This window comes from Hydra vulgaris, chromosome 15 (assembly GCF_038396675.1).
Source record: "Hydra vulgaris chromosome 15, alternate assembly HydraT2T_AEP".
Lineage (NCBI taxonomy): Eukaryota > Metazoa > Cnidaria > Hydrozoa > Anthoathecata > Hydridae > Hydra > Hydra vulgaris.
Genome location: NC_088934.1, coordinates 41,008,643 through 41,025,586, shown reverse-complemented (window position 1 = coordinate 41,025,586; position 16,944 = coordinate 41,008,643). Strand labels below are relative to the sequence as shown.

The following is a 16,944-nucleotide window of genomic DNA, read 5'->3' as shown; positions in this document are numbered from 1 at the left end:
ATGGCGTTAAAGTGTTAAAGGTTCTTTTAGAAATTTCTACATCACTATACTTCACACAGCTTTCAAATTAGTATTAAAGATTTATATATTAAATATAGTTAAAAACTAAAACAAACAAGTATAAATACAACAACAATTAAGTCACACCTCAAAATGGTTTTATAAAAGCCAGTCCTTCTTTTTTATAACATTTTAAAATCATGTAACTATGATCAAAATCAAAAAGTTGCTGATATGTAATTAGTATCTGATTTCCAACTCCGACATCTATTTCCACAGCGTACGTTAACTTTGTGCTTTTGAGTTGACGTAAAAAATACTCTACTTCTTCATATCTATAAAAAGTGCTGATGTAAATAAAGTCTAGTGTCTTATCATCTATTTTTATTGGATCGTTTAAATGGCTAATATTTCCCGCCTCCATCTTTTCTAGAACTTCTTTGTCATCAATTGGTTGTTTATGCCATCTTAACTGCATAGTCGATGATATTTTTGAAATAAAAAAGTCTGTTTGATCGTGGAGCATTGACTTTTTTGTCGAAAATAGATTTACCAATGAGCTGTTTATAGTTGCAGGGCTATTGAAAAAGGGCTTTTTCTTTATGCCAAGGTTCTGAAAATTAAAATCATAAAATAAACAAAAAATATTTGGTCATCATATTTTCAAATTTAATGATCGTAATATTCAATTATTTGTGTTTACCAATGCAAGCTTACACGACGTTTCTTGCATTATAAGATTACTCTTGAAATTTTCTAAAACGTCAACCATGTCAACAACTTCTACAGGAACTGAATATCCATTTGAATAAATGCATCTTAATATATGGCTGCTAGTAAACACATATCTCAGCTCCATTTATGAATTCTATAAAAAATGGATTAAAAGTGTTTATAAATCGCCTCAACGAATCGTTTAAGGAGGGTTGGGGAATTTGATACAGTTTGTTAATTTTTGACACTAAACGACACTTGTTTTTTTTTGCATTAAATGCATTAGACCAATTGTCATTGTAAGATTGTTTTTTTTTATATATATAAAACCACAATATTTCAAATAAATTTTTTAAAATTACAATAAATACTTTTTAATTAGTTAAACTGCATTTGAATACATAATAATTTCTTTTATTCGAAAGATAGAATCAATTTTAACTTGCTTTAAAAATAATTACAAACTAAATTTAACATTTCTTTCTTTTTCATGTTGTACACATTTATAAAACACTGAACAGACACTGAACAATGAATAATAAGAAAAGTACTTTATAAAACATTTTACCAAAGTTAAAATAAAATCAAGTAATAAGTTTTAAACAAAGTTAAAATAAAGTCAAGTCATAAGTCATAAACAATGTTAAAGAAAAAGTTATTAATTATTGTTAAATTAGTTTTAATAATAAAATAATTATAATGAAATTGAATAAGATATAAATTTAATAGAAACACCAATGTGCACATTTTTGCTTGCAAAAATGTTAAACGCGTAAATTTAACAATAAATAAAAAATTATTTGCATACTTCAAATTAAATGCTATGAAATAGTTGAAATGTTTTCATAAAATATTACTTCTTCTTTTTTTCTATTTCTTTCTGCTTCTTGGTTTTATTATTATTATTATTATTATTTTAATGTTTCGTTAAACATTTTTTCTTATTAAATAAATGAATGAAATAAAATTTAAAAACAAGATTTTCTTTCTAAATTTAGAATTAACGCAAGATAATATTTTAGGATAATAGCAAGTTGCATTAATTATAATAAATGATATCATTTATTATAATATATAGTTAGATAAATTATATCATGATATAATTTATCTAACTATAGATGCGTGTTTAAAAATGCTATAGCTACATAATTAATTTTTCTCAACGTATTATGAACTTTTATTTTATTTTGAGAACATTATATAGTATTGATAAGATATTAATATACACGTATAACGTTACTCACACGTATATCGTTAAGTAAACCTCGCATGTATATCGTTAAGTAAACCTCGCATGTATATCGTTAAGTAAACCTCGCTCGTATAAGTAAACTGCAATATTATGTATCTACATTTCTACGTTGTTTAGGTAAGGATTAAAGCCTTAGCATTGAAAGCATTGAACTTTAACCATTAGATTAATATGGATAATATTATTGTATCTCAGTTGCATTTAAGTTGCTTTTACACTATAAATTTTATATACCGTGCATATATACAAAAAAAATGCACAAGGAGATATATAGTATTTCAATATTCAGCTTTATTATGGCCGAAAAATGTTGATACGTGTTATTATGATTTACCTAAGATAATATATATATATATATATATATATAATATATATATATATATATATATATATATATATATATATATATATATTAATTAATTCTGTAATATTTTTGTAATTTTTAATAGAATTAGTTCTGTAATATTTTATCCTTATGAGAAATATATATATATATATATATATATATATATATATATATATATATATATAATATATATATATATATATATATATATATATATATATATATATATATATATATATATATATATATATATATATATTTCTCATAAAGATAAAATATTACAGAATTAATTCCATTAAACAAGTGTTTAGATATTGTAATCACTTTTCCCAAATTTTTCATACTACGTCTTTAATTCGTGGTAATTAATTCGCGTGATAACATTCATTTTTTTTTATTTGAAAGCTTTTTTTCAGGCGGTAAAATCTAGAAAGCACAAAGTGTTTGTCGTAGAACACCTTTATACTTTTCGTTAATCCGTAAATGAATAGTTTAGAAGATTTTATTGCATGCAAATTTAAGAAAAATCAATTTAAGAAAAATCAAATCTCCTTCATATCTATCCTAACTCCTAAAAATCCAAACTTTGAAATAAAAAACAAGATTGTTAGAGTGTTTTCAACTTTCCTTGTTGATCTATTATTCTAAATAGAAGCAAAAAATAATTTATTACCGTTTGGGATAAAAAAGACATGTTGTCAGTTTTAAAAGTTCTATAAGGTAACATATCATTTGTAAGGAAGACCCTGACTGTGCAAGCACAATCAAATATCTAATGTATATCTGAGCTTTAAACAAATATGAATAAAATTGCTTAGAGTTTTAACAGTGCTTTTTAACAGAGTTATTTTTTTCTTATTTCATTTATTTTTTATAATTAAACTTCTAAAGAATTTATGCATTGACGTCATTACACAAACCGTAACTTTTAAGCTTTAGCAAAAAATTATATAAGTGTATGCCGGGCGTATCCCATCTCCACTTTTTGAAAAGTTCGAGTTATTTATTGTGTTATGTACCTCAAAATAATGATTTTCTACTTGATTGAAACCTAAATTATAATCAAAAACGTTGTAGTGAAAAGATAAGTTATAAACCTTTTTAAATGCCTCAAGTTTTTTTTTTAAACAGATCTCAAAACAAAAATAGTTCTCTCTTTAATAGATCTCAAAACTCTAAAATGTAGAAATAGCTCTAACCTCGCGAAATAGCGACTTGCCGACTATATTCCTTTAAAAACCGACTATAATTTACAAGTCGTCTTCTTTAGGGAGGGTGTCACACACCCCTCCGCAGAAAATCTTCCCTGAGTATATTTTAAAGGCTAATAATAGTTTATAAAAAATACATCAAATGTTTAAATAGAACGAAGGTGAAACTTCAGCTTTTAAAATTCAAATTTTAAATACTTCGTTTAAAAATTATTCAAAATATTAAAAAGATCTTATAAAAAGTTTTTAATGATGTTGTTTTGAGATTTTTTCGACAAATAAATTTTTATAAGTATATTTCTCACAATTTTCATATGAAATAAAAAAGAATTATTTACAAACAGCAAAAAATTATCATACCAATATAGATTTTTTCATCATTGCCATTATGGTGATACCTAGATAAAATGTAAATATATATATATAAATATATATATATATATATATATATATATATATATATATATATATATATATATATATATATAATATATATATTATATATAAATTATGTTAGTGTATTCTACAAACAGAGCAATAATAAATTAGTAAAAACACTTATCTAATTTGTGTTTCACCATCAGTAGGTAAGAATCTCATCAGATTCTTCCTGATGAGATTCTTCCTGATGAACCTACTGGTGGTGAATAAAGTAATCATAAATTAGATAAGTGTTTTTACTAATTCATATATATATTTATATAAATATATATATATATATATATATATATATATATATATATAATATATATATATATATATATATATATATATATATATATATATATATATATATATATACAATATATATATATATACAATATATATATATATACAATATATTTATATATATATATATATATAAAATATATGTATATATCTATATATATAAAAATATATATGTATATAATATATATATATATATTCATATATATAGTATAAATATATATATATATATATATATATATATATATATATATATATATATATACATATATATATACATATATATATGTATATATATATATATATATATATAAATATATATATATATATGTATACATATATACATATTTATATAAATATATATATACAATATATATACATATATATAGTATATATATATATTTATATATAGTATATATGTATATGTATTTCTATATATATATATATATATATATATATATATATATATATATATATATATATATATATATATATATATATATATATATATATATATATATATATATATATATATATATATATATATAGATAAATAGATAGATAAAACGTAAATGCTCACGTATAAGAAGTACCACAATTTTTATGTTATTTTTTTAACCATTGTTTTCAATAAAAATTTAGCATAAGTAATTGTAAACATATATTTACAAACTAAGATATTTTTTTTATGAGTTCTATAAACACAACTTAATTTAATAATACCTATATACACTTGTTTGCTTTTTTTAATTTATATTCTCTAAACTGTTTGATAAATAAATTGGAGTTGATATGACAAAGATTTTCTTTTATATTTAAGATTTTTCCGACAAAGAAATTTAAAAAAAGTACGCGCAAAACTTTACTGGCAATTTTTGTTTGCGTAACAAAATGACGGGATGTCAAAGTATTTTATTACTAAACAATAAATCTGTTAATTTCTTGATATCATAAAATAAAATAACCAATTTAAGCTAAAATTTTATGTCTAAATCTAACTGTAGCTTTTTTGCTCAAGTATTTTAATTTTTTTTTAAATAAACTTTAGAGTAGAAAAAATATTAGACATCTTATAGGTTGTATCAATTTACCCGTTTACGGTTTAAAATTTACCTCACATAACATAGGGATCGGTATATATACATCTGTGGAAACAGTAGAAAAACATTTTTATTAACAGAGTTTTTTTTAGTTGTAGTACACACTGTTATGATATCACGGCATTGCATGCAATGTGAAGACAAAAATGACATCGAATCAATATAGAAATGTTTTTTATTGATTTATCTATACTTTTGTCTGTCTTACTCTTATTGCTGTGAGAAAGTACTTTGATAGTTTCATGGAAAATAATTTCTGCAAATACCCAGAAGCATAAAAACAAATAATAAACTAGTAATGCCTTTTTTTTTTGTCCGTCAATTTTAAAAAAATCTCTTTAGAATAAACGTGTACATAAGTTTTTTGTAGTTTATAGCGTTCTTACATATTTATTGCCGTTATTATTATTTATGTTATTACTTGATCAAAATTACTTGATAACACACTTTTTTTTATTATAAATTATAAAATAAATATTAAAAGCTTTATTTAAGTTGCTGTGTTTTTATTTTATTATTTTATTTATTTCTATTATTATTTATTCTTTAAATCTATTACCATTAGTGTTTTGTGTCAGTTGATCAAATATATTTTTGAGTCACTTTCACAATAATTTTTTTAACTTCGACTATTACTACTACTATTGTAATTATCGTTTAAATCATTGATTTTATGCAATCATCATTTAATATCGTAAAAACTATTGATTTTTTGTAATCATCGTTTTTTATTTGATTATGTGCATTTATTTGTTATTATAAATTTTAATAAGTTGTATACTTTATAAATTGAATTTATTATTTATTTGGCATTAAAGTACAAACTAAAAATAAATAAAAAAATAAATAAAAATTAAGAAAACTAAAATTGCCTATCAAATTGTACGAAGTTTTTTATTTATTAAAATCGTTTTTTTTCATCTCAAACAGTCTAAAATTAGCTAAAATTGTTTATTTAATAAAAAGTTTCAATAAAAAATATTTCCCTTAAAATTTTTTTTTTTTAAAAAAGCATTTGACATAAAAAAAAAAAATGACGTAATCAATGTACTTATTTTGGTGTTTTAAAACTAATCCTTATATTTCCAGTTTGTTATGAATTGAAGTATACAGACTTTGATAAAAAGAATTGAGTTATTGTTTGAAAACATCATGATGAAAAGTGACACATTTTTTTTATTGTCTCACTTGCAAGACAATCAGGCTTAATAAGAGCTTAGAGTTGCATCACTTAGGGTTTCCCAGGTTTTACTTGTTTGATAAAAGAATGAACCAGCATAAGTACATTACTGAAAAATTATTAATTTAATTAAAAGTAAATACTTGGTTAATATATTATCTCATTAAATTAACCAACAAAATAATGCTCAAGACAATTCAAGATTAATAGAATGATAATTAAATTAAAATTAGAATAATAACTAAATTAAATTAAAATGGGCTTTATTGTCAGTACCAACGGGGTATTAAATTAAACAAAGAATATGCACACCTTTATATAAAATGATTTTATTAGGATGTATAAAATGATTTTATTAGGGTGTATAAACGAATTTTGTTTTTATTAAGAATATCATAAGTAAAATCTTTTTCATATTAAAATAATCAAAAATTAGGCTTAAAAGTCAAAAATTAAAGCTTATTTAAATTATTTAAAATAATATGAGAATGTCTAATTTTATTTATTCTCGCTCATAAAAAAAATATTAAATACTTAAAGAAGATTCTTAATAATTTACAAAAAAAGAATAATGTACACACACACACACACACACACACACACACACACACACACACACACACACACACACACACACACACAAAACACACACACGCATACGCAAATCTGCGTTTTTTCTGACCAATCAAAACTCACAAACGTAACTGGTTCTTTCCAACTAGAGGGTATCAGTTCCCGCTATTTTTTGATCCCGGAAACGAGAAATTTAAAATGTATTTCCCGGTTTACCAAGAGTTTCCCGGGAAAAACTATTTTTTAAATAAATATATAAACACAAGAGCGCCAACCGCAACTAAGTTTTAACATTAAAAGACATTTTTTTTTTCCAAATTTGTATTTACATACAAAATTTGTATTTGTATGTGTATTTAAAATTTGTACATACATATATTGAAATATTTTTTTCCTTATAAACGTTTTTTAAACTTATTTAGTTAGAAAATTACTCTTTAAAATTGTGAAGGAAAAGATGAGTCACTAAAAGTGACAAACCTCGTTTTGTGAAGAAATTAGACGATGATGGAAATTTTTTCTCGTTTTCTATTGAGGTTTTTTGTCTTCAAGTTAGGGCATCTTTTTAAAATTATTTGTAATATTCCAATACATTTGAATACAATCTTTAGTTTTAACACAATTTTTATAGAATTATAGTTTTTATAGAATTATATTTTTTTAACTATAGAACTATAATTTTATAGGTTTATATGCTACATTTATAGCTATCGTCAATCTGTCTTTAAAATTTGTAACTGGTAAACAATCACTCTCTTCAGAGGATTCACTTTCAATTCCAATATCGACATCTTCACTGAATAATCCATTAAATAAGTCATAACGAATAATTGCAGCTTTTGATGATGAAGGAAGCTAAGGAGTTGCGGTTGAATGCAAATCGAGCGTTCGGAGGTATTTAATCAAATTTAATAGATCTTGATTTCTTCGTTCTTTTAAGCAAAAAGACTGGGCTAGTAACATCTCCTTAAAAATTAAATCATTATTATCATGCAGGGAATCGAATAAATACTTTAAAATTGAATCAGCAGTTAGCAAATTTGCATTACGTTTACCTAATGCTTCTACAGCTATTTTGATTGGTTAAGAGCTTACGAAATATTTTTCAAAGCTTAGACATAAATATTGTTTAAAAACTCTAAGTTATATCGTAAAGCTGTAAGGAGTTCAGGTCATTTAATGCTTTTTTTACTGATTCCATCACTTTTAAAAATCTTTCAACCATTTAAATGCACCTCACTTTTACATGGTCTTAAAAAACTTATTTTAGACTATTTTTCTAACCATTTATAATGCTGCATTATTATCATCTCCTTCACACATTTGAGGTTCAAAACTGTTTTAAGTATTACTTTCAGTTTCAGATTCACTAGAGTTACCACTGGAAAAACTAGAATCAATTTCTGAAGAATCAATGTAACGATTATTAGAATTTTTATTTCTTTTATAAATAACGTTCTTAACAACCAAGTATATGCCGAGTTTATAACATAATCGGTGTATAAAGCTAGACAATCTCCTAAATAACTGCTCCAGCGTCAGTAGTTGATGCAACAACATCTGAAAAAATAGTTGCAAACTCTGATAGCTTCTCTTTAACTAGATCAATTGTTACTTTAGCTGTACAAGAATAAAGCTTCCAAGAATATTAACCAGACATAAATTAATAAATAACGTAATGAAATGAATATTGATATTCAAATGTCTTCTATTGCGTAGACTATTAGCTTAGACTATTCCATTCATCAAACGTAAGACTAAAATTGCCATTATATTCTTTATGTGATTTTACTTTAACAATAAGTTCTTTTTTTGCCACAGCACAGTAGTTCAAGGTGTGCCAAAATTAAAAAAATTTTGGCACACCTTGACCAACGTAGGTTTAATGGTAATAGTTGTTTTCCATACTTATCAAGCTTTAAAAAAGATATTTTTTAGTCATTAGTTTTTATATTAAATTTTATATGGCCTGTTGAAGTTAATTTTTTTGCCAGATTTGTAAGTTTTAAAATAAAAATTAATAAAATATATGTGTTGCTACACAGAAACTGTCAACAATTTTTAATTAAAATTATTTGCGCTATAATTTTTTTATATATTGATAGTTTGATACTCTTTGAAACAAAATAGCTTCCCTGCAAATTTTTTGCTTGTAAGTAAGAAATTTTATTTAATTTTTAAGATGATGTGTTTTGACAGGTTTTTTAAGTGTAAGTTTTTGCTTACTTTATTTAATTAAAAAAACCTACAATATCCTCCAGTCTGAAAATGCATTAAAATCTTTACTAAGTATATATATTATAATTTAAAGTTAGTTTTAGCTTCAACAAAGCACCACCTTGCCCACAAATTAACTTTTAGATAGCAGGTTATAACTAAAATTTTGCCCGCGACAAACAAATCACGAGTTTTTTTAATTAGTTAATTTTTAATTAATCACTTGGCTTTTTAATTAAAAATAAAACACATCATCTTTAAACTTTTAGGCATAAAAATACTGTCATTTAAATGATTTCTAATGAATGCATTTTAGAGTTTATAGGTTAAAATGAAATACATTGATATATATACCTACATGCTAGGAAATATATTAAAAATCTTTGACCATGGTGTTTTAAAGGATGTTATCAATGGTATGAATCTAGTAAAACCTAACCCTAAGCTGGAAACATTGCTAATTCATATAAGAAAGAGATCGCAGGACTTAAAAGGTAACCGTATTTGTTTCGAAAAAAAGCATAAAGAGTGGCTACAGACAAAGATTGATGTTTTTACTGATATTCCTGTGAAACAAGATACACGTGGCAGGCCTTCAATTGAGAATTTTGATGACTATTCACTTCGAACAAAGTACAGGCGTACCAACTCTCTGCAACATGGGCATTCATAGAATGAACTACTTTTTGCAGCATAAGTTTCTCTTAAAAAAAAAATAAACTTGATGAGAATTTTTGACAGCAGTAACAAAATATCTCAACAACTCTCTGGCAATGAGGCTCTAGCTTTACTTTTAGATACAAATATGACCAAAGATGGATATCAACTACATTTAAATGCTGCTTTGAGAAAAAACTGTGAACTTTATCCTTCATATCACATAATAAAGGCAGCAAAATTATCTTGCTATCCAAATGAAATAGAAATAGATGATTTTTTTGCTAAAATCTTAATGAAGAGCTTGGTCGACCATACTGCACAAAGACTGTCAAGTACAGAATGAAGTTATTGAAACAGTTACTGGTGATACAACCATATTTGTTACTTTAAGACACAAGGCAGGATTTGATGGCTCAGCAGGAAAAAGTGCCTATAAGCAAACAGTGTCTAAAGATGGTATCCGTAATATGCAAATAGAAGAGTTATTGTTTTTAACTAGAATAGTACCACTTGACTTGAGCTCATTTGCTGGTGGAAAAAAGACAACTTTGTGGCGAAACCTAAAACCATCATCAACTCTGTATTGTCGCCCTTTGCGTTTTCAGTTTGAAAAAGAGTCTAAAGATATTATAATCTCTGAAGAAGCGCAGCTAAAAGAAGAAATAAGGAATTTAAATTGTACAAAAATTATATTAAACAATGGAAAAGTACTTCAAGTAAAGCATGTGATTGAAATAACAATGATTGATGGAACAGTACACACAGCTTTATCTGAGGCCACTAACTCAAGTCAGTGTTGCTCTATCTGATGCTTACCAAAAGAGGTGAACAACATTGATGCCAGCATAGTAAGAAATTACCAGGCAAAAGACTTGCAGTATGGTTTATCTACACTGCATTGCTGGATTCGATGTTTTGAATGTTTTCTGCATATTGGTTACAAGTTGCCTATCAAAAAGTGGCAAGCAAGAACAGCAGAAGACAAAGCACAAGTTGCTGAAACAAAGTCTCACATCCAACAAGCTTTTCTTCAACAGATGAGCCTTGTTGTTGATCAACCAAAGTCTGGAGGATCTGGTACATCTAATGATGGAAACACTTCTCGACGAGCATTTACTGATGCCATTTCTTTTGCAAATATAACAGGTGTCAATAAGGAACTAATTTTAAAATTGCACATTATTTTGTCAAGCATATCAAGTGGCTATGAAATTAATACTGAAAAGTTTACCATGATGTGTACAGAAACTGCAAAGTTATTTGTGAAACTGTACCCGTGGTACGACATGCCACAAAGCCTCCACAAACTGCTAATCCACGGCCCAGCCATCATTAATAGAATCTCACTGCCAAGTGACAAATATTTTTAGAAGCTCTAAGTATGTTATTTATATCAATTTTAATAATATTTAATAAAAAAATAAATTTGGCACAAAAATGGGCAACTGACCCACTGTGCACAGCACAAAATTCATGAGTTAGTTTAATTGTATTGTTTTAACCTTTTATAAGATGATATTGTTTCTCACTTAATGCATGACGAAAAAACTCACAACGGCCGCAAGTCAGGCTGATGCAAAACGATGCGAAAGACTTACTCTCTTTTGCAGGGACAGTCTCACAGTTACTTGGACCAGCAATTTGATTGTCATTTAAGTTTTCTTTCATAATATTAATGTTATAAACATGACGAGCCCTTACAACCTAAGAATTTATTTGCACATTTTAAACAATTGGCTTTTTCGCCTCTTTTATCTTTTAAAAAATATTGCCACACAGAATCAACCATGATAAAACAATGTTTCGGCAATATATTAAAACAAAATATTACTTTTTAAATTAAAGAAATAAGTAAGAAAATTAAAGAAAATTTTAAAACTTACTTAATCACTTGAAATAACCGAATTGAAATTGTTAATACGGAAAAAGAACCCAATGCCATTTAAATTATAAATTGAATTATAAATTTTAAAGAGTAAATAGCGATTATATGTTTGCAAAAAAGAATTTATATGTTTGCGTTAAATTTTACTAGCCGGTAGGGAGTGTTTAGCGTTTTCTATTTGAATTAATAATTTATATTTTTGCTTTGAATCACGTTTAATAGAAAAGTTATGATTTGATTTTTACATTATTTGATATATTAGATGACATCTAATGTCAGATTATATACATTAAATTGCTTTGTAAACATTAATGTATTTTTATTTTGAAAGAATAATTATTCTAATATAATAAAATGTGTACACAAGTAATTCTTTAATAAAATATTCTTCCCAAATAAAAAGATAAAAAGAAATAATATGTTTCAATTAAATACATCTTTAAATTCTCTACAACATACATACATACATACATACATACATACATACATACATACATACATACATACATACATACATACATACATACATACATACATACATACATACATACATACATACATACATACATACATACATACATACATACATACATACATACATACATACATACATACATACATACATACATACATACATACATACATACATACATACATACGTACATTGATATATATATGTATATATTCATATAAGCAGTGGCGGCGTTAGGGTAGGGCCTGGTTGGGCGATGGCCCAGGGCGCCGAATATAAAGGGGCGAAACTAATTGGTTATTTTACCCTTTGCCTTTTTTTTGAATGGGGTTAAATTGAGCTAGGGGCGCCGTAGAAATCTCGCCCAGGGCGCTGGTAGTGCTAAAACCGGCACTGCATATAAGCATATATATATATATATATATATATATATATATATATATATATATATATATATATATACTTTATTATATATATATATATATATATATATATATATATATATATATATATATATATATATATATATATATATATATAAAACTTTATATATATATGATTTTATTTTAAGTTTTATTCTACAAAGATAGTGTATGAATTTTAAATTACCCTTAAAAAAATGTATTTTGGTTTTTACTTTTAATTTCCATTTATTGTAGAGTGATAAAATAAAACTATTAGAGCCAACTTAAAAAGATTTGATTTATAAGAGAAAAAAAAACATTTTAAAGATAAAGTAATAAATATAGAATTATTAATGAAAAAAACTCGATCAAATTAAAAAATTTCTGTAGAAAATTTTACCATAATAAAAATACTAAAGAATTATTATTTAAAAATTATTCACCTTTATATAAGATTGGAATATTTCTCGATTTTTTTTCTAAAGTAGTAATGTAAAAATTTTCTAATAAATTTTATCAACCTTTGCACTTAGGAATTTTGATTGCTCATAGCTTTTTTATGCGTTCTATTAATTCTAAGATTAAATGCATTTTACAAAATGTATATTCGGCTGTATTTGAAATATAAAATAAGGTAATATTAAAATTTATTCAAATTGAATGAATTTATTGTTAACCATTTAAATATATGACTTAAGTATCTGCAAACAGAATTAAATTTAAATGGTCTTTAATAAATTTGTATATTTGCAGTACAAATAAAGTACAAGTACAAGTAAATTCAGTACAAGCACAGTAAAAACTAAGATAATATTAATATAGTGTCCTTAAAAAATTAAAATAATATTAATGTGCATATATTTAATAATATTAATATGCATATAAATAATTAATATAATAATAATATGCATGTATTTTGATAAATAATCTTTTTTCTTACTCATCAATAAACTTTGATAGGTAAGAAAAAGAACAAAAAAACATTATTTGTCGGCCTCATCGGTAACAGAAAAACGCATTGTATGCATAAGACGAGGTGTTGCATTGTATGCATGACTCAACGCGTCATGCATACATACAATACTTTACTTATTGGTCTACTAGAAGTAACTTAAGAATTACACACAAAAAAGTTGTTTATTTAACAATTTTCGTAGCACAAGATTTTATGTAACCAAGGTAACCTCGTATAACCACATAGTCTCAAGACGAAGATTAAGTAAACTGATGAAATTCATTTTAGTCATTACATTTTCCTGCTCGTTATTTATAGTCTCACTTTAATAAATAGCACATATGAGTTTTTATTTATCACATTTAAGAACATTATGATATACATGGTTCAGCCACCTAAGAATAATACGTTTCACCATTCTTCCTGCGATGATTTTTACCTTAAGTAAAAGACTTGTTTTTGAAATAAACTATTCTTTTAAAAAAGATATAGTTATTAAAGAATAATGATTAGTAGAAAAATGAACGATGATAGGAACGATGATAGGAATGATGATAGGAACGATGATAGTAACAATGATAAGAACGATGATTAGTAATCGCTCAAGTAAGTTTGTATAGAAGAAGAACAATTGTCAAATGACAATCAAAACAAATTAAAAACTTCAACATAGGTGTCTTAAAATGACGCAAAGGGTGTATTAGCATAGACTCAAAATTTTAAAATAGATTCATTTTAAACCAATCACAAATTTTTGTTAATTCAATACATACACTGTGAAATAAGATTGTAATACTATTGTGTGAGTATTGTTTCATATCTGGATGAAACACAGTTGCACAACTGAGCGGACTAAGTGAAGCAACAATTATCAAATACCAAAGAAGAGACTGGATCTTGATATTAAAAATGCTGATTTTTAGGATGAAATAGCAGAAGCAACCTATATCATTGTTATTTTCTGTTGAGAAAATGGTGATGCAATAAGCATGTCTAAAGTGAGATACAGCGTCGCGTTGAAAGAAGGACATTGAAAAAGATTTCAAAGCAACAATATTAATTTAATCAAAAAGCTCATTTTTAAACATGTTTTTGAAACAGTTCACTAGAAAAAAAAAAATTTGACAAACAAACTCGGCCAAACAAACTATGGTTGGATAAGGCAAAAATATTTGAAAGTTGTGTTACAACGTGACCTTAAGAGTTAAGATAAGACCTTAACAGTAAAAATTATGTAAAAAGTGAACAATGTAAAGAATATCTAAATTACACATTTTAACCTCAAAAATTTTAGGAGAAATATAGAGTTTTTTAGATAGTTATAAGAGTTTATTGAGTTGAACATTCGTTTTCGTATTTCCTAATGGTGGTTTCCTAATTTTAGATGAGTCAGGAAACATTGTAGTTTCACCCTGTAAATGGTCAAAAACTACTATGAGTTTTCAGCTCAAGTAGTTTTTGACCATTTTTTTTTAAACATTGAATAATTATGATATTAATGATTAGTTATGATAATTATGATCTTAACGAATAATCATGATAGTTATAATACATAGAAAGCTTACAGTTAAGGATCACATAAGGTCACTTATTACCAATAAAAACGAGTTATCAAATGATGTACAGTTTATAGCAAGCTATTTAAACAGGTTCTTCTATTCCGTATTTACAGATGAAAACTTTAAAGTTATTCCATAATGTCAAAGTGTAACAAATCCAATTTGTCCGATTCCTTTGTATAACGAAACTGATATAGCAAACAGATTATCTAAACTTAATATAAACAAATCTCCAAGAAGTGACAAAATTCACCCATTGTTCCTAAATAATTGTGCAGAAAGTCTTAGCAAACCGTTTTGCATTATTTTCAATCGATCGCTAGAATTGGGAACACAACCAGAACTTTGCCTCAAAGTAAACATTACACCGTTGTTTAAAAAAGGAGATCACTTAAAGGCTGACGACTACAGACCAATTTCTTTAACCTCGATAGTATGCAAGCTAATGGAAAATTTTGTCTGAAATACAATAATGAAACACCTTGTTGGTAACAATTTAATAACCAAAGATCAACATGGTTTTATAAAAACAAAAAACTGCATTACAAACCTGCTAGAAACCTTAGATTTGCTTACTGATCTTAAAGAAAAATGTATTTGTGCTGATATTGCCTTTTTAAATTTCGCAAAAGCTTTTGATTTGGTTGCACATAGAAGATTAATTCTCAAATTGGAGTCAATCGGTATAAAGGGGTTATTACATAATTGGTGTGTGTCGTTTTTGAATAACAGAAAACAAAGAGTAGTTCTAGGGAAACATGTATCAGAATGGGAAACTGTAAAACATGGAGTACCACAAGGATCAGTTTTTGCTCCTTTACTTTTTGTAACTTTCATCAATGACTTAACACAGGGTTTATATAACAAAGCTAAATTATTTGCAGATGACACAAAAGTGATAGCAAAAATAGATAAAAATGATAAAATTTGCATAATAATTCCCTTCAAGATGACTTGGATTATCTCTTCTAATGGTTGACTAAATGGCTAATAAGCTTTAATAGTGATAACCCAAAAAATAAATACACATTAAAATGCAATATTGAAGAATTAAAAACCTCTAGAAAAAAACTTAAAAAGACATCGTTAGAACGAGACTTAGATTTATATATATATATATATATAAAATGATTTAAAATAGGAGCATCATATTGAGTCTATTGTTAACAAAGCTAGTAGCAAGTTGGGATTAATAAAACACGCGTTCAACTATATCGACAAAAATACTATGAAACTATTATACATATCACTCGTGCAACCTCACTTAGAGTATGCATTTCAAATATGGAACCATACTACGCTTAAGATATTAATCTTATAGAAAGAGTCCAAAAACGAGCAACTAAAATTTGTTTCCCAAAAGGTATTAACTATGAACAAAGGTTACAAAGTATTGAACTTTCAAAATTGGTTGATAGACGGTTGCAAGGTGATCTAATTCAGATTTTTAGATTTCAAAACAGTATAGATAAAATAAACTGGCATATCGAACCTGAAAGAATAACTAAAACTACGAAAGGGCATGATCAGAAATTAAGAAGGCATAATTTCTTCACCAACCGTGTTGAAGAAGCTTGGAATATCCTAGATCAAGATTTTATTAATGCAACTTCTGTAAATGATTTTAAAAACAAACTAAAACGCTTCAATGAAAAACGGCTGTTATAATCTGACATCTACTGTCGTTAGA

At 25.6% G+C, this 16,944-nt stretch overlaps 1 non-coding gene across 2 annotated transcripts; it reads right to left on the bottom strand.

Annotated features, from left to right (window-relative positions):
* Positions 1-45: 45 nt before the first annotated feature.
* Positions 46-13,315, bottom strand: LOC100209047 (uncharacterized). Of its 2 annotated transcripts, none has more exons than XR_010644060.1 (4): positions 13,184-13,315; positions 3,884-3,921; positions 704-868; positions 46-613 (listed from the first exon to the last, which is right to left on the bottom strand). It is a non-coding gene; the product is annotated as an uncharacterized LOC100209047 (transcript). The 2 variants fall into 2 exon arrangements; XR_010644061.1 differs by lacking the exon at positions 13,184-13,315 and adding an exon at positions 4,973-5,109.
* Positions 13,316-16,944: the final 3,629 nt, after the last annotated feature.